This window comes from Aythya marila (genome assembly GCF_965140915.1).
Source record: "Aythya marila genome assembly, chromosome: 1".
Lineage (NCBI taxonomy): Eukaryota > Metazoa > Chordata > Aves > Anseriformes > Anatidae > Aythya > Aythya marila.
In genome coordinates, this window is record NC_139042.1 from 119699909 (window position 1) to 119723051 (window position 23143).

General features: G+C 41.9%; 1 protein-coding gene across 13 annotated transcripts in view; it reads right to left on the reverse strand.

Moving 5' to 3' along the window:
* ZBTB20 (zinc finger and BTB domain containing 20) overlaps nt 1-23143 on the reverse strand; it is a 452132-nt gene that overhangs the window by 167061 nt on the left and 261928 nt on the right. Inside the window, exon 1 of one of the 13 annotated variants that reach the window (XM_082751620.1) lies at nt 16814-16880. The exons of the other annotated variants lie outside the window; for them this stretch is intronic. The gene's annotated coding sequence lies outside the window, so the exon portion shown is untranslated. Of the gene's footprint in view, nt 1-16813; nt 16881-23143 lie in introns of those variants that run through there. 13 annotated transcript variants of the gene reach the window in all.

The following is a 23143-nucleotide window of genomic DNA, read 5'->3' on the forward strand; positions in this document are numbered from 1 at the left end:
CTGTATTGAAATATATAGCCCAAGTCCCCAGGGTCCTACATTCTAATTAGAATCAGAGTTGTGCAAATAACTGATTTATTTGGGTTGCTGACCAAACTGCGAACACTGAAAGGAAAAACAACACCTACGAGTTTTATAAAATGGGGTAGCCATTTGTTTGCATTAGATACGTTTCAATTAAAGCAGACTTTGTTTCAAAACAAAACTAGGAATCTTGTTTAGAAATACAAAACCAAATTTTTTTTTTTCTTTGGTTTTCCAAAACATTTCTCTTTTATTTCCCCCCCCCCCCGGTTTGTTTGTTTTTCATACTTTTGGATAACCCATATCCGAGACTAGCAGCTTTCAGTGAGTAAAATATTACGCTCAACAGTTTTACCCAGATCTAAATCTAAGGGCTAAAGTTTGAGTCCATCAGCTCCAGGCTTTGCTAGGGAGGTGTAGAGGCAGTCTAGCCACTGGACATTGGTGCTGGCTGCTGGAGGGAGCCTGATGGTGAACCTCAGGCCAGCAGAAGGTTGCAGGAGCATAAGAAGAGGGCTCAGACACAGGAGATGGCTGAGGTTATGGGCATGCTCCTGCATACCTGTGTCAGCCTCTCTGGGGATGGCTCCTAACTCTTTGTAGTTAGCAGCTGCAAGCAGCAGATTTCTGTCAGCTCTCGTTTCCAGCGTACCAGAGCAAACCAGCCCTCACTGCAGCCTTCTGTAATATTCATTCTACATGGGAAGAGACGGTATGGCTCCCACACACACAACAGCGAATTACCTGCCTGACAAATGCAAATGGGTTTGACCAGGGAGGCAGGGGATTTGCCTTCATTCCTTGGTTCAGCCCCTGCCCGTGCATCCAAGGAGAGTTATTTCATTTCTTTATGGTTGTCTCTCTGTCCACACTTTGCCTCTGCTGTCTCCAAGCTCTTCAGGTTTAGATTTGCCTCCTGAAGTGTGTCTGTACGGCACCTAACACAATAGATTGCTTATCTCAGCTGGGGCCTCCATGATTTATTTATCTTATAAATAACTGCTTGACTGCAGTCAAATCTCTTTTTAATGCCAATAGTTTCACTTGCATATATTTAGTAGTCCATCATGGGACCATCAGTTTCTTTTTAATTAATTACTTATTAATAGAGGTAAAATATGAACGGATAGCAAGTCTAGATTTTTCCTGTTTCATCAATTCCAGTGCTAAAAGAAAGCATCTTGTTTACAGCTACTAGAAACCAACAGGGACATGTACTGAATGAAGTCTGTCACCTAAGATCCCCTTGGCACTTTTATGCCCCATTATTTGGGGACAAACCCATTCAACCCTCTAGGGAGGGCAAGGTAGCTGGGTTGAAAGAACCTCCAAATTCTCTGTGCAGGTGTCTGGCCACAAAATTACAACCAACATGAATAGGAAATTCAAGTTCCTAATGTATTCCTAGGGCAGGTCTGTAAAGAGGTAGAAGCAGTTTGTGAGGCAGAAAGAAATAAGTCTGCTTGCCTCTGCTTTGGAGACCCCATACCCCTTATAGGGCCCACTCGCTTACCCCGAAGACGACTTTAGAACTCGTTAGAAAATAAACAATCCAGAAATAGAAACGAATGCACCATGACGAACCCTTCAAGTTCGACACACAGCACCGGGGCTGGGGGTGGGGAGTTTTTTCAGAGCACACGGGGCTGTCACTGACAATAAAGTCAGTCACGTTTTTAAAACACTGGGGACGGAGCTGAAAATGTGCCCCATTATGCCTTGAGATGTACTCCCTGGGTACAAAAGGTGCGTGGGTTACCTCAAGCTCGTGTGCTACTTTGCCGAGATGGTAAAAGGCAGAACAAAGTACAGACAGAGAAAGAAGAAGGATACGCAATTGTATCTGCTCTGTGGGCCCGATCCTCTGTGCCTCAGGCATCCTGGAGTACTATTTCTCTCCATCCTCCCGACAACTGCTCTTTAGCAGGCAAAACCACGCTGCTGCTGACAGGCTCCAGGAGACAGCAGTGCAATCTCGCAGCCTGCACACCCGTGAGGCTGAGCCTCGCCCGCAGCCTCCTGCTAAGGGACTGTTTAAGGCTTCCCGGCCCTGCTGCTCTTGGCCGAGCTCTATCCAAAAACCTCCTCTGCAGGCAGCGATTCCCCTCCCTGCACACTAGTGCCCCTGCTCCCCCTTCCACACCGTGCTAAAGGAGCAATTCTTATAATCAAAAATAAATCCTTCTCCCTGCCGATTGTACTTACTGGCCATTGCTGCCATCTAGCCAGAAGCATCACCAATATTCACAGAAGCCTTCAGCCTGTTTGTTTTCCCTCTGCTGCTGGCCTAGCAGCAGGGATAAATGCCTCCCTTGTTACTCACTACCTCCATGGAGGCATTTGTAAACTTTCACAGAGGCTTCCTCTTTGGTTTGTTTTGTTTTCAACAGGTGACAAAATACTGTACAAGTGGAGTTGCTCTGGGGACGCGAACAGGAAAATGGAGATCTGGTGCAGCTGTAGCTAAAAAATGGGAAAATTCAATATAAAGGTAGCTGATAAGAGACTGCTAAAAAGAGTGAAGAAATGTTTGATAAGGGGTATTTAGCTTTTACTATTATTATAATTTTGACTTACTCCTGCAAGGTGGTTCTAGCAGAATAATTTTGTCTATTTTGTTATCATGCCAAATTTTGGCAGGTGTTACTGGGGGAAGGTTGGAAGTTTACTGAAGAAAAGTTTCTGGATGTTATTGGAAAGGGATTAAGAAGTTGTTGACTCAAGCTAGCATTGAAGGTCACAGCTGAGGGACTCTGGCTGGTGGTACTGGACTTGGTGAAGGAGGAATGATAAGGATGTAATTTCAGAGAGCTCCCAAGTTCAAATTCATTCTTCAAAGAATTTGTTCCCAAAATTCAGTAGTGGAAATGTTCATACCGAAGGGCTCACTCTGCAGCCATCCCTTCATCTCCTTTCGGTACACATGGCATGAGATACAATTGCAAAAGAATATTCCAAGAAGGATATTTAGAAACATTCAGATGGAGTTTCACAGACTGCTTTCTGCCTAAAATTCAGCTCTAAGAAGCCAGCTGAAACTCCCTGCACTGTAGGCATTCACTTCTCTAGACAACATGGTTTCAGAGACACGGTCCCAGCAACATAATAAGCAAAAGGCGAAGCACAATGGGTAAAGAGAAAATAAATGTGACTGCATCATAAAATAAACCAATTGCTCTCTGCCCATAATGTTCAACCAAATAAAAGACTGGAAAGGAGGAATACAATGAATATTTGTGAATCAAAATTTCTGCTACTGTACTTTCTATTCCACACAGGGAAGAAAAAAAAAAAAAGTTGTATTTTACTTCCCTGATTTTTTTCCCCCACTAAATAGGGAGGTTTCATGGGTATTCTAGAGTAATATTCAGCTGTGAATCCAATTTATGCAGTGGGATAGGATTAAAAAAGGAACAGAAGGTCTGGATTCTGAACCTGCTCTAACAGCTTTGATTTGAATACAACCCAAGTCTTGAAATGGCTTGTTTTCCACTTCTGGTTTGGAGCTGGTTGAAATATTGCCACAGTAGCACTTCCTGTAAAATTTTTGTCCAAGATTCTCATTATTTGGAACTAAACTCTAAAGATTTTGGCACCATGAAATCCAAACAAAACTCCGCTCCTGACTCAACTGGCCCAGGAGTCAACCCAAGCTTAATCTGGTTCTGGGTCCAAATCCAGCTTCAGCCCATTTCCATTGTTATATAGATTATGCCATAATACCACCTCCAGCTTCAGGATTTATAATGCCTCCTCGCAGGATGCATATTTGTGTGTAAATACATAAATCACATCAGATAAACAAAGAAGACATGCCAGAAAACAGGAGGGGAGGGAAGAGGAGAGATACCTACCAAGCAGTTTGTCTCTAAAGTGTTGCCAGTTGTGAAAGGACTTGACGTGCTAATATCCGCTCATTCAGACTCTTACAGACATGCTAAGAGCGTGACGGCTGGCAGGCAGTGCATTTAAGTGCTGTTACTGAGGCCCCCAAATATTGACAGAGTGCCAGACTCTGAGAAACTATTGATGTATGCAGCCGGCCGCTGCTCCAGACACCTCTCAGACAGAGTCTTTAAATGTCACAGATTAATGAATTTTCATGAAATGGAGAATGAGAGAAAGAATTAAAAAAAAAAAAAAATATCCCACAGCACCAACATGAAAGCATCTTTTATCCCTACACAAAATTCTGCCCTCAAGCCTCAAGATTCCTAATAGATTGTAACAGATCATGAGCCAGCAGTAGATGCAGGGTCAAGGAAGGTAGACCCTCGAGATCATGCAGAGCATCCTCAAAAAAAGTCAAAATGAGAGATGATCATTCCCAAGGGGAAAAAAAAAAAAAAAAAAAAAAAAAAGAGGGGGGCAGATCTTATTTTTATTTTAGTCAAACCCATGGGTTACACAGCTTAAGGGGTGGAATTGGTTAAATGGTTCTTATCTGAGGTACAAATGGGGCCAAACTGCAAAGTTCAGATGTTGCCTTTGAAGGACCCTGATTTCAGAGTCATTCAGATAGACAGCTGCACTTGGACCCTTTCTTAGTACTTGATTCTGTGTTTGATCTTATCCAAGAAATAGGCAGTTACGATAGAACATCTTTATGTCATCAGATAAACTAAGTATGCTGATTATTTATCTTTTTTCATTTATATCAGTGAACTCAAATATGTATGAAAACTTCAAATATCATTAAAATGTAATAATGCAAAATGTGGTTGGAGCGTAAATGACAAATCTATGCATAAGACAGCACTTAAAGAGGAAGGAAGTGAAGGGATCATGTAGATGATGTATGCAAAGGTAAAAATGGGCCATTTATAGCCAACCATTAAAAATGCAGCTTCAGCAAGCCCTTCTTCACACAGCCACTGGGAAGCAGGGCTCCACATGCCACTTGCTCGGTTGTTTCCAGGGGCACGGGCTTTGATTCCCACAAGGCCCAGCTGCCCTCTGTGAAGGGCAGCATGATCTGGTGTGGGATTACCAGGTTGAGGAGCAGGAACTGTACCCAACGTGGCCTTGATGTGCGGGGCTGGCTTGGTGAAGTAGGCTGCATACACACAGCAAAGCATCCCTCAGCTTCAGCAGCACAGTGAGACACAGTGGTTTTCCACTTACATTTTTTGCTGCAGAAAAGGCAACATTCTTCACTGAAAAAATTTCTCCTAAGTATCCTCTCTATCTGGCCACACAAGGCTTTGCTGACCACAGCAGCTATAAAATCTCACTGTATGTAAGAACAGGGACGAGCACAAGCAATGTTCAAGAGGAGCTTGCTTGCACTTCATCTTGTCAGGCAGGTTATTTGGAACTACCTTTGCCAAAGCAAAAAAATAAAAATAATATAAATAAATAAATAAATAAAAAGACAGAGCTAATTTTTTGACTGTTAGGGCAACTGGAAACAAGTATAAGGTCTTTGAATTTAAGCTCCAGCTTCTGACAACTAAAAAATGTGTTTTGAAAGCCAACAGGCTCCTTCAGGTTGGCACTTGTGGTAATCAACTGCAACATGGACTACAGCAAACAGCCATTTGCTTCACCCACTCTTGCCATCACCTAAAGCAGGCCTTCCCTATCACCACACATGCCATGACTGCCAGCAGGCTCTACAGCACTGTTATCCTGTACCTGTAGCTCTACAAACGATGTGGAGGAAGGAGCAAGCAGTCATCCTTTGCAGATCAGCCAGGGGGAAGGCAGAGCACACACGCATGTAAAAGCAGATGACACAAATGACTGATTAAGTATATGAGAAGGCAAAATGTCAAAGCCTTTCTATTTTGAGAACAATCTCTATACAAACAAAGAAAAAAATCAATATAGATTTTCACACAGGGAAGTATTTTACACATCATTGAAAGCTTACTTTTAAACAGTACTTTTTCTGGAGGGTTTTTAAAGAGCCTAACATTACTGCCCCTTCTGGCCTTCCCTGTCTCCTCACACACTCTCTTTCCATTCTCTTCTCTTCCTCTCTCTCTTTATTAAAAAATAAACGAGGAACTACTATTAAACACTAACCCAGTGGTTCTCTCGGTCCAGTAGCTCCTCTTCAACAAAGGCCAGCACTGGTTGTACTGAAGAGATGCAAAAACCCCTCTTTAAAAAGATAAAATTCTAAGTGAGCATGTTGGAAAGGGAGCAAGTGGGGCAAATTTCTAACTTACTGCAGGGATGGACACGTTTTCAAGAAGGCTTTGGCATTTTAATTAAATGAACGGACTGCATTAGATGCAACAAAGTCTTGTTACTTGTCTGAAGTTATGCAAGATGCTTCTCTCCTTGTCTTCCTTTGCAAATACGAGTACAACAACAACAACAAAGAAAAACAGGCACAAGTCTTGTCTCTGTTTTCTCTCTATGCTATACGTGTTACAACAGCCGTATTAATTCCATAAATTCTGTGCTTTCTCCAAGACTGGGATAATAAAAGTGGGCAAAAATTTGCAAGAACTAGAAGTACTAAGTGTTAATTTAATAATAATTGTACTAAGTACAAAATTAAATAAATTATAAATGCACACAAAATATCATTTGCAAGGGAAGTAATAGGATAAAAGGTGTTACAGAATCAAAGTTATTAGGTATGAAAGGGACCTTGGAAGTTCTTGAGTTCAAATTCCTTCATCTAGTCTAGGGTAGTATCAAAGGCCATCTCCTTGATCTCATCTCCTCTCTTTGACTGTCTCCTTATGCTTTTGATCAATTAATTAATTCTTTGTAATAATTTCTAATTACTATTGTCTAACTTCCATCCTTTTCTTTCCTCTCCTCTATGTGTGTGCACACATCATAGACCACAACTCGCTTGCACGCATCCCTGCTTCTTAAAAGCCCCACCTCTTCTGCTGACTTACTGCTCTCCTAATCAAAAGGGCAGGAGGAAGCAGCCAGGATTCATTCTTCTACCTTTCTACTTCTCTCTCCCTCTCTTTTTTCAAATGGCATAAATGTCAACTTTCTAAAAGGATGTTTGGCATAGCTGAGTTCAGTCATGTAATGTATAAAGTCGGCATGATCAAAAGGTTGCAGGGCTGCCCACTGCTAAAGAAGAAGAAAAAAAAGGAAACTGGGATCTCTTCTGAAGTGTGAAAGAATGCGTGAGCCAACTGTTGCCACTGGAAACACCATGTCTATTAGCAGTGGCAGTAGGTCTGAAACAAGAAAGCGTAGGTCCAGATTCCAATTTTTCCTAAATTCAGAGCTGTTTTAATCTGATTTTCCTCCCTTAGAGAAACAGGGATATACAGAGCTATGGAACTGAATGCTTTTATTCTGTGCGTTGTTATACAAAAAGACTACACCTATGTAAAAATACAGCAGTTGTTTTTATAGACAAAGTTGCTGAAACTAATCAGACAGAACACAGATCCACACATCAAAAATACACAGTCTTTCTGGTGGTTTTATACTGCTATCTCTCACCACAGTGTGTTCATTCTCATTCTATCCACCATTGAAAAAGAGCAGAGATTATTCCTCCTCTCCACATAACCAAGATCATTTTGATTTCATGAGGAAACTGGTTTGCAATTGTAGGGTGCTTCAAGATTGCTAAGCACATGCTCACATACTCCTCTACATTTCTGATGCAACGCTTCTGGTTTTATTCAGCCGTCCTATTTGCTCCACTTCGCTGAGTCCCTGTGAAAATTTTTACATCTTCTTACCTAGTGTCAACATTAGAGAACACTCCTGCTATGCCATGTACTCCTCTGAAATGCCTGAACTCAGTGGCCCAAAAAACAGTGGTCCAAATACTCAGCATTAATAATCTCTCCATGAGCCATGACTGAGTTTTCTAGCCAGAAGATAACCCAAAAATGTAGACAGAAAAGCTCATCGTCAATATCCATTTAATAGAAAAATCTTAATTATAGATAGCTTTCAGTCCCAGAACAGTAGACAGGAACTTGAGATTAATTCCCCCTATGACAAAGTATGTGAACAATAACCAGAATTTGTAATCAATACCCAGAGGAGAGAACATCCAAATTGTAACAGGGATTTGGGATTCATTCCCAGAGGACGTAATATATGATTTGGAGCAGGTAGACTGGGATTAATTTTTGATTATGAAATATTTGAACAGCAATTTTCAACTTTTAATGAAGAGAGGACGTGGACACCACAATTAATATAATTTCTAAGTCTCTCCATCATATTTCAAGACACAAATGACAGATCACAAACAGCTGTTCGGGTTGTACACAAGTTAATGTGGGAGTGCCACCTAAAGGAAAGTGCACTAGGATGGGACTCTGGAGAGAGGCATGCAAAGGTAAGAGTTGCAGTTCATTTCTAATAAAACTTGCTTATTGAAAATTCTGCATTAGAATGAATTACTCTGTGTTTGCTGACTTTACATGGATAATCTTAAGTCAGAAAACATCAGCACAAAATCAGATCTTTTCTTCTGCACTAGGAAAAATTTAAAGGTATTCAAAGGAGAAGGAATTCTTGCTCTGAAGGAAAATTTCAAAGCAGAAGTATGCAAGTCAAAATATACAGAATCTCAGCATGTCCTGGAGGGGAATACAATCAAAGTTTGTGAAGTTACTTAGAATATAATAAAATAGCTAATTATTTACCTAGAATAAAGGTAACAAGTGAGCTGTGAATCTTACCCTTTTCTGTTAGCTTCTCCAAAATGGTTTTCTTTATGTTTTCCTCACAGACCAATGAGTAATTTTAATGATAATGAGCTACATCTGTAGCCATGTAAGATAAAGCAAATTTAATCTGCCTGCATATTTTGCCATTTATGAGTTAATGTAACAAATTGATGCTTCAGGATGGCAAGCTGATCGTTGCAGGGGGCAGAAAGAAGCTGGCCTCCATGTCCAGTATTGCTCTGTTGGGTAGATTCAGTATCCAGAGGAAAAAGGCCTTCCCCAGAAGCAACCTTCAGATGCAGGACTAATGATAAGATGAATCAAAAGCCTTTTTTATGCTCAGCAAATACTCCTAATTTATCTTTCCTATCTTTTAAAATATTTTAAAAGCTGCTGGGATTTCTGGAATTGGTGATTAACTCTTTTTACTTTTGTTACAAAATATTTTTGGAACTTTCACTAGAAAGAGCCAAGCCAGGCGGTATTCCTTGTGGGGCTACCCTTCTCCCCTAAACCCTCAGATTCACATCTGCCAATGGATCATTTCCTAACCCTCCAAAATTATATACAAGTATTCTGTCTCTGCCAGACCCTATTAATCATAAACTTCTTCTCATTTCATTTCAGTATTAAACTCATCTTGTTCAAATCTCTAATTTTCCACAGTGACAGAGGAGTTCTCTATACATCATTCAGCTCTATTTCCTAGATATGTTCAGAATTACAAAATTCATTCAAGCCCATCTGATCTCTTCTCACTAAACCTTCTGCCTTCCACTGACTGACAGAGAAGAATTAGCCTTCCTCCTGTCAAGTATACTTCTTTCCTCACAAAAGTATGTGAAAACACATCCAAATACAGCCAGTGACTCAGCGTGCCCTTGTACTCGTGTCTTTGCTCTACAGAGCAGTCAATTTTATGGAGCAGCAAGTCCCACTGATACAATATCAAACAGACTACTAATATTTCTAGAGTAAAAACAGCTGTAGCATTCCCTACACCACAGGGTATCGCATGTTGAAAGCACCAATGTGGATGAAGTGGCACTGTTTGCACCGCTCATTCTTGGGGAAGCAGGAAGTCTCACAATGAAGTCATGCTCCGGAGTGACACCGCTGAGCCTAATACATCACAGGTCGTTTTAAGTCATTAAAAAGTAAAAATTGCCAACCACAGTTATCCTCAGTGATCCTATCTAATATTAAACCCAGATGCAGATTTCAGGGTTGGGAAGAACGAGTATGTCAGATAGCCTCCCTTCTTTCCTTGCTGTAACAGTGCCATCCACCTCGTTTTTAACCCGGTGCCACAGCTTCTCTACAGTTTTACAAACAAACAACAGCACTGTGCCAGCAAAACAAACGATGGTACTGCTGTAGTGGACAAACAGAGATGGGACCAAAAGAGCACTCAAGCCACTCTTTGAGGTTTTTGGTGAGCCAGGGATTCAGCAGACACAATGACACCACGCCCAGAAACTATGTGGAGCAAGAAGTTTGGTGCCAAGCAGAGTCCTTTTTCTCACACAGGGTCTACGAGACTCAGGCTCCAAAGAAGCAAGCTTCCTCACCATGACACGAGACCTGCAGGGCCCTCCACTGCCACATTCACACCCAGGCTACACCAACTCTTCTGGCAAGTTAACCAAAGCATCTAGAGCAGGGGACTTGGAATCAGTGGGACTACATCAGGGCTTGGTGTTATGTTAGTCACCTCACCAACCTCTGCTTCAGTATCCCTAAGCATGAATTAGTTCTTGGCACCTACCAGTTCATAGGGTTGATATCTTTCTAAGCATTAGACAGACAGATTGATATTTAATTTTAGAGAACACTCTCTATTCTATTATACTTTTGCTGATTGGAAAGCAAACAGACTCTGTAGCAGTATTTCTTGACTAAAAACCTGTAGAAGAAATTAAGTTGCAGTCTTTTGCAACCAGAATCTGGAAGGGTGTCCCATTGTAATATTTTCAAAGAGAAGTTGTGCTTGCAGTATGTATGTGCATATGGTGTTTATGAATTGTTTTTTAACTTTAGATATTTTATTCATTTTTCCACATGCTACAAGTAGAACACACATCTTTGTTGGACAGACACCAATACAGTAACACAGCTTTAGATTTCAGACACTCAGGATTTAGTGGGACAAAAGGCTACCCTATCTTCATGCCAGGACATCACGTCCTGAAATTAGGACACATGCCACCAGGCAGTCAATATCTCACTAAAGATATGCTGCCCTCAATACATTTAGTTATACTAAACGAAGGAAACTGTAACCACTTCCAGTTATTCCATACAGAGATAAGGACCATGAGAACTCTAAGTCTTGGCATCCAGCATCCTATTTTGATTACACTGTATTGTGGGATCTGCTGTTATCCACAGTTTGTGGACTTCATTTTTTTTTTTTTTCCCACTTGCAGTATTAACACAGCCAGCATAAAAACATCAGTCATAACAAAGTTCAGAAGTCAATAAAGTAGAGAGAGGAAGGTGGGTAAGGAACGGCACAGAAAAACCTGGCTAGTTCTTTCTGAAAGCGAGTCAGAAAAAGCACAGACTCTACTGGTATCCGCATCCTTGGTCCCTGTAGTCAGCAACACAGAGTTCAGAATTCACTTCTCCCATTTACCCTGTGTGCATGCACAGAAGTTTCTCTGAAGAATACTTAATGCATGTTCTCTAGGATAATGGGCTAGTCAACCTAAGAAGTGCGGTTTATTGCTCAAACTCAGATGAAATGCAAGCGTGAACAGCTTCTCCTCACACCAGAAAAGTCTGTCCTACTACTGCCATGTCTAATAACTACACAAACCTTGTTTATTTACTTTCAACACTGCTGTGTCTTTGTAAGCCATACCACTGCCATAGGATTCACAGGATGGTGGCATTTAAGAGGGAGAGGCAGTGGTTTAATCAATTTTCCAGAAAAAAATAACTCCGAAACCAAAATAAAGCATTCTTGACGAAGAATGGAAACACTAATGTTATAACCGAGTAGTTTTTTTTTGTAATTTAACATGCTGAACAATTATTCTGGTAAGTGCAATGTAAGACTGGACAGACTGGTTCAGAGAAAATAAATAAATACTCGTTCTGTTCCCAGTAGCAATTTAACACCTCTCTTGCACACCATGGTCTCAGACACACTGAGTACAAAAAATACTTCTTTCCCACCATCTGAAAAAAAAAATAAAAGAAAAAAACACAGAGAGAGAAGAAAAGGGATCCAAAGATTAGAATTTACACGCACTTCATATGCTTCAGTTTTTAAATATACAAATTATAATGCCTAAGTTGGTATATAAGGCACATGATCCTAATGATTCTTGTCCAGAGCCCTACTCAAAGTCTCCTCCCGTGCCTGGGATAAATATGAGGTTTCTTGACAAGCTATAATGAACGGTTAACCTCGCTTTCCTGATAAAACACAAACGCTTTCTGACTTCACTCTTTTTTTGAAACAAACCGAAGCGGGTGAAATACATGAACTTCTGTCCACATGGCTGCTGCTCTGTGCATGAAAAAAACAAAAAGGAAATTCTTGCTCAGGTGTATTGGGCACTGCTGCTGGCAGGTTTGGATCTGCTCCCCAAATGCACAGATTCGGGGCAGGACCAAGTCATCTCCCCACCACCGCTGCCTCTCCAGTGGCACACCAGCCCCGGGGCTGTGCGCACAGATTTGAGGGAAGCACGGTATAAATAGGAGATGTGCCGTAGCCCTGCGGATCACAGGTGGCACAGCACATTTATCTTCGCGTGTGCCAGGCTGGATATCTACAGCGTACAAGTGGGAAAGGTCAGACGTGTCAGCTACGATGGCAACAAACAGCCTCACCAGCCAGCACAGGTGCATTCACCTCTTGCTGCTCGCGGTGCTCGAGGCACAGCTCGGGAGCACCGGGCATCACGTCCCACTACCGAGTGCCACCGCCTCAGCCTGGGACGCTTGCTCCTTCCCTGGCTGCTCCAAAGGACGCTGTCTGGGCTGCATCCTGCAGCACAGGGGGTAGATAATGCCCGTATTTTGGAACCGCTCTCTTCAGGGGCCGTGGAAGAGATGTATTATTTATAGGCACACGGATGAAAACATTAAGTACGTACATAGGGGCCCGCATGCCCGCCGGGGAGGGGCAATTACTGCCAGGCAGTAATTTCAGTCTGAAGTTCCTATGACTTAAATAGCCACTTGAGCTCTGCTCTCGCAGTTTACGATGTCAATAGACCCCCTAAATGAAATTACAGCCTTCTGATACGCAGCAGGGTAGCTTTTCTTCACCGTGTAATATACGCGGCCGGGAGAAATTGCACTATATATGGAGTTTCACTAAAGCAGAGTTTATCATAAGAATGTTCCCACTAAAATATGATTAGGCTTCTTGTTTGCCGGATAACACATCTAATGAATCAGGGTGTGCATGATAGCCATGTTTTGTGAACTCAGACACATACCCTGAGGTGAACTGGGCACTCCACCGCCTCAAAGCACCAGCTATTTCATTCCCACCGTAATTTGCACCTGCTTTGTTTTGCCAGCAGCACAAACCCATGCTAGCTCTGGAACTTGCGTCTATTCTAGGAGCTTGAAACATGAACAGGGGGAAAAACAAACAATGCAGCACCAGGGGGATCTACGCACTGGATTTAAAGGGTTTTAAAGCATGTCTGAGCATCGCTAAATGGGAAGAAGTTTTCCCTTCCCTCGAAGAAGCCCCATAAGGTCAGAAAATAATATTTCCACATTACAGATGGGCAAGTAAGATAAAGACAGAGGTAAAGGCTACAGAGTGACGGAGCTGAGATTCATGTCTGCCAGAGACTGTTCTGTTTCCCTTTGCCCTTATTACACTGTTCATCCACACCCCTTTTCCCTGCCCAGGTCAGTAAGAAAAGCCTTCATTTTCCAACTCATACACCTTGTTTTTCCTTTAACCTTCAGCTATGATGATGAGTTAACTGTTCTAATGCTCCAAGTAACAGCACAGCTTTGGAGCTGATCATCAGTGGTCCATGGCCACCTTCCCTGGGTAACTTGCAAATCATAGCACGGTTTGAGTCGGAAGAGACCTAGAGACCTAGGAAGATCATCTAGCTCCATCCTGCAAAATCCCTTTTACTTTCATAACTTTCCCTCTTATTTGCCTTCAAATCAAGCTTCACTTTCTTTTCCGATTTACAGAAAGTGAAAATAGTGCTGTTTCAATTTTGTGGCCCTAGGAAATAAGCCATTGTTTGTCTTCTGGAAAAAAAAAAAATCAAAACCATTTGTAATACCTTAAAAGGGGCAAGATACTCAAAACGAAGCAGTTGCTTTTACTGTAAAACCTGATTATCAGTATGGCTTAAGTTCTTGTTCCAGTACCTACGAAACTGCGCATCTTTATCATCACAACCTTTTCCGTACTTTGTTCTTGCCTGATGCAGTCAACAGCACAAACACATCACATCAAACACAATCGGTGCGCTGGTTTGAAGGCAAATGACAGGCTACCATTTGCTCTTTGATTGTGTCAGGCAGGAGACGATACCTTCCCCACCTTATCCATGGGTAACACGGGGAGGTTTAACTCAGCAGGACTTGTTCAGCACTTTGAGATTACCGGTTGGAAGGGTAACTAAAATGGCTGTCACCAGAGGCAAACAGGGCACTTGTAAAAGAACATTCATTTTGATTTTCTAAAGCAATTATGGCAAACTATTACATGGTAAACAAAGAAGTTACTACTAATGAGACAGTTTATCATCTTACTGTCCCAGAGCGTTAAAACAGACAGTCAAAATATGATTTGAAATTGCAGATTTTCACCCTAATGATTTTAGACCATAGACAAACCATTATAACCTTGGACTAGAGTCAATAAGCAGCTTATACCATAATAAGAAAGACTGCTGATTTTCTCCACACTGTTGTACATAAATACCAGTGAAGACAAGTTCCCTTACCTCCACAGAGACTTGCAGAATACATTAATTAAATAATTTAAACACCAAGAGGTTTAGAACAACACAGAGACTCTTAAAAAAGAAATAAAACACTGTTTTGCCTTCTTGGTGGAAGTCGCCAGAGTGACAGCCCTTGACTACCGTATATCCAGAGAACAAGTGTTACATAGGCAGAAGTTTGAAGTTTCAGACATTTAGCGCTGTGCTTTGAGAACTTTCCATTTCAGAAGTACTTATGTCTTTCAGACTTACACTGCCTGGAGGGAGAAAGTAAATCAGAGATAAGCTTCAAAGATCAGACCCAAAAGTGTGTGTGGGCGTTCAGTATAGCCCATTTAGAGAAAAGAAAAAATCCATTATATTTCTGCCTGTGATGTGAACTGCCTGAAAGTTTGGGATGTTCTGATCTGTCAGCTTCTTTGAGTACACTGTAAAAAGGTGATGCAAATGCCAACTTTGGATCTTAACATCCATTTAGTCAAAAGCAGGGACCATTTGGATTAGGGCTTCGATGGATGTAAAGATTACTCTGTGTGTGCATACGACTCTTTATTGAGGGAATTGGCTGGCCTAATTGTGGGTTTTGTTAAGAAGTAGTGATTTAGTTTAGGTTCAGGGAGAGGTTCCACAGTCGCAGTGCACCAAGAGAAAGAGCTAACCCTCGCTGCTCAGTGCTGAAGGAAATCTCCAGTCATCTTATGGGTCTGTAGATGAAAAACAAAAGAGGAGTCCACAGTTTTCTATGGTTCTAAAGTAAACCCAGAGGAAACTCAGAGGTTTTGTCTATTCTCCATCTACAGTTTTTGGGCTTAGTTAAACGTTAAGCTGAAACTGAAACACTGAGAAGGACTGAGAACCCCACATGGATCACGACCAAAGAAAATATTTGCAAAAATTGCCAAGCAGTAAAACCACCAAGTCTTGCATGGCTTTACTTACTGGTTATAAGAAATAGCAAGTACTTTAATGGGGCTTGAGTTTCATCTGACAGTAAGGTCGATTCCAAAGTCAATGGCAAAGCCTCCGATAACTCCAGTGAAAGACTGATCAAAGCCAGACTTTGTATGCTGTCCTTAACAATTTGCACTGGCCATGAAAGCAGGGAAAAGCTGACTTGATTTCCTCTGTGTGTCACAGGTGAACAGCAGTGTTTGGTGAGGGGGTATCTCCAGGGGAGTCAGAGATGTGTGTTTGTTGATACACCTAGTGAGTGAATCCAAGTCAAAAGCAAGACTACGTGGAGAAGAACACCTTCTAATTAATACCACATGTAAGATACATTGGTGCCATTAAACATTTTGTTCTTTTGCCAGGGACAACATGTTTCAAAGAACAGGATAACACCTCAAAATACAAATATTTTGACTGCTACTCTGTGTCTCTTATATGCCTACTTTGTTAACAGTAGAAAGGATTAGTCAAGAAATGATTCATTTCTTCAACTCAGATAACATGGGAGATGATAAAAGATGAATGGAACAACCCACGCACTGCCCTGGCCTTCTTTAGCACTGCAGCAATGAAAGATTTACAGAAGCGATACATTTAGCTGGGCAGGAGAGGACAAAAGGAGACCCTGAGTAATCTGGGCCTGGAACCAGAGACGCACATCCTATTCCTTTTTTCCTTCACTGGCTTTCCCATGCAGCCTTGACCAAATCACTTCACTTTCTGTGCCTCAGCTTCCCTATCCATCAGCTGGAAATAACTGCGTAAGTGCCTCGATGCCGGTTGAGATACTTAATTCTTTAGTAGCCAAAATTTTGTAGGTGAAGTTTTCAAAAAAAATATTTTTTCCCGACTGCCAGTTCCCCATACAAAGGGAAAAGAAGGGAATTGAGAGAGTTAATAAAATAAAATAAAATAAATGCAACCCTTCCCTCCCCCTCGAATGGACCAGCAGCCTATAAACCAACCAGTTCTTCCTATTCCCAGAGGTGGCTTCTGCAGAAGCATTTTCTTTTACTATGCATCCACTGTAGAGTTTCTTTTCTGCTTGGCTGGGCAATCAGGTATTCAGAGCATAATGTAAATGCTCAGAACACAGAGGCATGAAAACTTGCCAGACAGAAACTCCAAGCGGAGGATTAACGCTTTTTTTCCCCCCTCTCCCATACCCTCCCTTTCCCAGCTCACCCGGCCCTCTCTCATCAGCGTTGTCCCCCTTGTGTCCCCTCCCTGTTCCCCCCGTCCCCCATCCCCAAGCCCCCGCACCTCGGGAGCCGCTGCCGACCCCGACCCCCCGCTGGTGGCGGCGGGGACACGGGGCGCAGCCTCCCCCTGCCCGGAGCTCCCGTCCCTCGGCTGCTCCCAGCTCCGTATCCCTCTGTGGTCGCTGCCGATCTTGTTTTTAAAAGCTTTAAAAAAAAAAAAAAAAAAAAAGGAAAAAAAAAAAAAAGGCAAAGCAAAAACCAAAACAAAACCCAACCAACAAAACAAAACACCACAACAACAACAAAAAACCCTTTATTTCCTGCTTTGCCTCGGCGGCACCGAGAATAGAAGCCTTGACACATCAAATTCTGGGAGCTCACCACTCACCAGGGCTGTGGTTCCTGGTCCAAGCGGTGACGAAGGAGAATCACCTCACAGTCTCTGGAGAGTGGCAAGGCTTGGCTGCTAAGCGCGCCCCGCGCCGATGGGCTTTTTGAGTTCACTGTGTTCCAGAGCGAGTGCCGAGGCAGAGAAATTAGGGAGGGGAGAGGTGGGAAGGAAAATCACTGGAGCCTCTTATGATCAAACTTCCACTAAGCAAGAGGAAATGTCTTATAAATAAACAACAGCAAGAGAAACAAAAAAATCCATCCCGTCCTGCCAGAGGAATGTACATTATTGTCTCTCGACGGAAAACTTTACACCGCACCAGAAGGCAAGAAAGCAGCCATGTCTCCCGAAGCTGCCCTCCCTTACTGGGGAGGAGGGAGGGAGGGAGGGCAACACAAACTTTAGGAAAAAAAATAATTTAAAAAAATATTGGGAAGTTCATGCGATTTCCCAGTAGACAAACAAAACTGTCCAAATTCAACAGATGTCACTGTTCCAAGGTTTCACGCAGTGCTAAATTTCTTTAGAACTGCTCATCGCCTCGCCGTTCGGACAGATTCGGGGAGGAAGTTCAAGGCAAGGGGAAGGAGGAGAAGGTCACGGTATACATGTGTGTGTGCACATATATGCGTGTCCATGTCTATTTATATATATAATATCAACGCTTTATGCATTTTATGATGCATAACTATAAGAACATTATATATAAGCTTTTTTTTTTTAAATACATACATGAACTTCTCTTCTCCCACACCTCCTTTTGAGGCTTATGGGCTGGAGACCTTCTGCCTTCGCTCTCATCTCACGAGGCTGGAACTGACGCCTACACAAAGCTCACATCGGATTGCACTGCAGGTCACAAGTGACACGAATTTGGTGATTTCAGTACAGTCCCTAGCTTTGCAAGAACTATTGCGTGATTTGGCACAATGCACGGCAAATAGCAGTCTCTTTATGAGGAACCACAGATGGCAACAGAAAGCGTAATTCAAATAATTTATCAAGCATATTTGGAGACCTAGAATGGGGGGATGGCCTGAGTCTATGAGAAACCAGTATGCTACAAGTCATTATTAGGGAGCTTATTAAATCTGCCTGGCATGTACAGCATTAGAAGATCACGGATTGCTGATGGGAGCCGAGATGCTTGGCAATGCTGTGTTTTGGGTCATGACTAGAACAGCAGAGTACAGCAGGAGAGGAGTGACTTCAAAGGAGAAGGGGGACAAAAGACTAAAAGATCATGAGATGCTGAAAATGTCTTGGCAGTCCCAATTTTCACTTTGTTTCTCAGGGACTCCTCCATTTGAGACAGAGCTGCAATGCTTTGTGTGTGTAGTGCTCATCCATACCTCTCTCAGATCTCAATGTCCCAAATCTGAAAAATATTCCCTAGTCTGTTGAATACCTGAGGACTACTGTATGCACAAGACACAAATGAAAACATGTTTTTTAACCTGATTAGCTTTACATCTCTGTGTTCTTGCTGGCAAAGCAATGCTGTCATTGATTTTTGTTAGCAACAATCAGTCTACGAACGCAGGTGGATAAGGCAGAGATACGCTTAAGACTGAAGTACCGTTGAAAGAAAAACTTGAGAGTATTTAATGCAAAATTTATAATAAATCACAGCTCTGTCGGGCTCACATCTTTTTGGCAAGCTCTTGTTAAAGCATTTCTAGATCTACAATACCAAGGTGATCTTCATAAAACAAAAGAATTTTCAAGAGATTTCTTAAGACAGAAAAATCAAAGTGACATCACCCATACAACACCTGAGGAGCTGTGAGAAGGAAGGAACTCAACTCGATTATACCAGACTGACTGGTAAATTGTAAATTTGACCATCTGGCTCTTACATGCTAAAACCAAACAATTAAAAACGTGTAATCTGAGTCCAAACATTCTTCCTGCCCAACACTGTTCACAGTAAAATGACCGACCTAAACCCAAGGTCAGTTTAGCAGCCTGATAGCTGCAGCTTGTTACCTGTGCTCGGATATTTCAGTAAAAATCCTCAAGGAGAAGCTTGGCAAGGACTTTACTAGCCCATAGCACGTGTTCAGATTACAGGAATCCACAGACAGGCATGTGTCCCCTTCCCAACATCCATGTGAAGTGCTTCAAGGCAGAACCATAGCTGACTCCATTCTCCAAAAAGGGAGAAGCCCCAGAAGCCGATGGCTTCTGCTCTGTTTGAGCAGCCACCAGCTGATCTAATCTCATGAGAACTGTTTTGCTCATGTATTGGGTTGGCTCATCATTCACCTCTCACTACCACTATGTTTACTAGCATTACCAGGAATATTTAAGATAATTAAGAAAATTTCAAGCACTTTCAAGTGAAACCTTATTAGTGAGGGGTGCCCGGAGAACGAGGTGCTCAGAAAGCAGCAGTGCACAGAGTATAATGGAGCAGAATTTGAAAAAATAATTCCTGACCATGCCCAGTAAAACCTTCCCTGTTTCTAAGCAGGAACCACGATTAGCAGGCTGATCAACTGACCTTAGGTTCCCAATAACTTAAGCTGCCTTTAAGGGATTTACATAGATGAAAGTGAAGGCAGTATATGGCCCTCTGTGTTTAATAAGTCATTTGCTAAACAGTCCAGAGATCAATAGCAGACATTAAATTAAGCACTCTGGCATTCTGATTATTTAGTATCATTAAGCATTAGGGATGCCTGAACTATAAAAACAGGGAGCAGAGAACCAAATGAAATCTTCCATTAAAAAAAGAAAAAAAAAGAAACCTATGAGGTTTCTAAAAAATTAGACTAAAAAAAAAACCAGAAAAACAAAAAAACAACACATGCAGCAAACAGATCACGCAATTGTGATCAAAATCTCAGCAAATTCCAACTGTCTGCCTGTCAGCACAGACTATTTCCATTACAGACTTCAGGAGAGACTCTGAATTGTGCCGCTCTTGTTTCACTACCGTTAACAGTGGCCGCTGCCTCAGAACTGCAAAATAATAAGAGCCAGGAGGACAATCATTTTCCTCCGATTTTTTATTTTGACATTTCCCATTTGTGCCCTTTTTCAAAGTTTTAATTTGGTAAAGGCACTTTTCAGCCTGTCTTTTAACAGGTCACTAATAACTTGGGATGCAAGATCTCATATTTCATTTTTTTTTTTCTTTTTTCTTTTTTTTTTTTTTTTTACTGCTGCCATCACTAAATATTTCATTTACCTTGAGTACAGCAGACCACTCCAGAAGATTTTATTTATTTTTTCTTTCTGTAAGAGTGTTTACAGACCAGTTTTTTGCAATTCATTATTTTGCATTTGGCTGGTTTGATCCTACCTGTTAAAGTATCAGACTGCCTACAGAAATATTTTCACCGTTTATGTAGTTCAGCACAGTAACTGTACTGACATTCCTTCTTGGGACCTGACTTCAAATAATTTAAATTTAATGTAATTTAAAAGCTTTAATTAGGTGACACTTAAAACACATGCTTTATCTAGGCAGTATTTTGTAATATTCATAACAGTGTTACACACAGAGATATAGATGCATACATATGTGTACACAGTCGCATGTATATATAAAGAAAATAATCGTGGTTTTATTTCTCCCTCCTGACTTGGCTGTTAGCTCTTGAACGCTAAATGTGTTTGGATGCAGTTCTACACACACACACACAGAGCTAACCAGAATCCTTTTAAGAACAACAGTACAACCTGTGGGTTTCTCTGCCTGCCTTATATAGCCCTACAGAGGACAAGCCTCCAAAGGCTCTCCCACACCTTTGCAAAGAAAGGGGGAAGAAACCCACCAGAGGCTTGGAGACACGACTTTTCTCCCCTCGTTTCTCCATACAGCTAGAGACTGAGACTAGACCTCGGGAGCAGCTGCTGATAAACACACGGAGGTTAATTCTGCTTTTTGCTCCATTAACCCCTGCTCCACCTTTGTAATCCCCCTCGAGGAGAAAAGATAGCAAGATGACACGGGTGACACAGCCAGGCACATGCGGCAGGCTGGGCAGCACTACAAGTGGAGTCGTACCATGGCACAGCTATCTCTGGACTCCTGGGTTTCCAAGGATTTAGAGACAAGTCTCCTTCGCTCCTGTCAATCCTGTCCTCCAAAGTGAACACTTGAAGGATCTCTGCAAGGTAAGCTTCATGGCACTTCCCATCAGCTCTCCCCTCTGCTCTATGTTCCTCTGTGTATGAGGAGATACATAAGCTTTGGCAGTGGATGCAAAGAGAGATAGAGCAGACGAGAGATAAACAGAGAAAGATGAGATAAACCTAGTGGAAAAGTCTTCTCCAGATGTAGCATCCCTATCTATAAATAGATAATCCACTAGTGTCCTCCAGATGCAAACACAGGGTTGAGATTTTTGTTGTTTTCTTGTTTAATACAAAGCAATTAAAATGTAACAGCCTCTCTAAATATTCCTTTATTAAAAAAATAGGTCATGGACACAGAAGCAGTCAGTCATGGTTTGGAGTGGGCAAGCAAACAATTTTCATTTGATTGTGCCCTTGTTTTTGTAACTAGCTTTTCTGCTGTGACCCGCTATACTTACCCTGTCTGCTGCGCTAACCAGCAACATGCCTTTTTAATCTGCCTTCCTGGGGTCTGCATTTGATTACAGCATTCATGTTCTATTTAGATTCTTTTGAATCATGCCCTGTGGTGCTAGCACGAAAGGTGTTATTTATAAAATGAAATTCTGTTGTATTGCAACTTGGATTCAAAGAGGACAAGTAATATTAAATACTTACTTTATTTAATAATATCTTGGATTTATTAACTCAATTTCATTACAAGATTAGAGATGGTAACCTGGAGGGGGTTATTAACTAATAAACAGGCCTCAGGCAACTTCGCCCCATATAAAATAAAATAAATAAAAATACATATATATGCATTTAAATTACTTCCATTCTGAGGGGCCAGATACACACCTCTAGCTCAAAAGAACGGCTTTCTTGACAAATGGCGTTGCGGAGAGATATTGGCTGGAAATCACTAAGCTCACAGTGCCCTTAGTACAACGAGCATCCGTACACAACAGCTAACCCGAGTGAGCGACCCCATTGGGTTGGTTGCGCCACGTGGGCTGAAGGCTACCACTCAGCTTTGACAGATCTGATACAGGCTGCAGTTATTTCAAACCACTGTGGGCAGCACATTAGAAACCGTGAAACCCTGCCAATCCATCTGACCCTCCCTAACTTCTCCTGTACCGCAGGGCTCACATTTGTAGGATATTCCGCAGCTCTTACTCTCCCAGCATCAGTCCTGCACATTGCAGGACGTACTACGGGAGACATGCCTCAAGCACGCAGAGAAAACCATAGGCAATGTGCTAGTTCTCTCAAAAACAAGCCTCTGAGCTACTGAAGAGCTTCTCTTTTCAGAAGGAGAGAGCACAGAAGTTCCTGACTTTGTATACAGTATGATGTGGCTCTATATTCTGATACGTAGCTGTTCGTGGCAGCTTACATTACATTTCGAGCTAGTGCATTTTCTCTTCAGCAGGATACAGCCTGACTAGCAGCTGAATTTAACCACCTGGCAGCAAGCTGAAACACTTCTGCAAGCATCCCAGCCTACTGATTAAACCCAAGTTAGAAAACTCATAGGAGGCTCAAAGCTCCCTAGAGTACAAGAATATTAAGTTACAACTCTTTGTCCATTTCCTAAACAAAACTAATGAATGCTAATGCACTTAACTCCCTCCTCTCTAAAACACTCCAAGCCCAGGCATAGCTTATGTCACTTTGAACCTGTCAGGTCCATGCTAAAGCCTGAGTCTGATGTGGGAAAATAGAAGAGTGTCAATGTCACAGGTATGACGGGCTGGGAATTCCCACTTGGAGGTGCACGGCTGCTAAAAGCTTTCACCCCACATCTGTTGCAGTTATCTGTGAGTCACCTGCAGTCAGCTTCATTAGACCCAAGGTGTCACTCAAAGAAGACAAGCTATTGCTAGAACAAGAGAAATCAGATTTTTAAGTGTTTGATAGATTAAA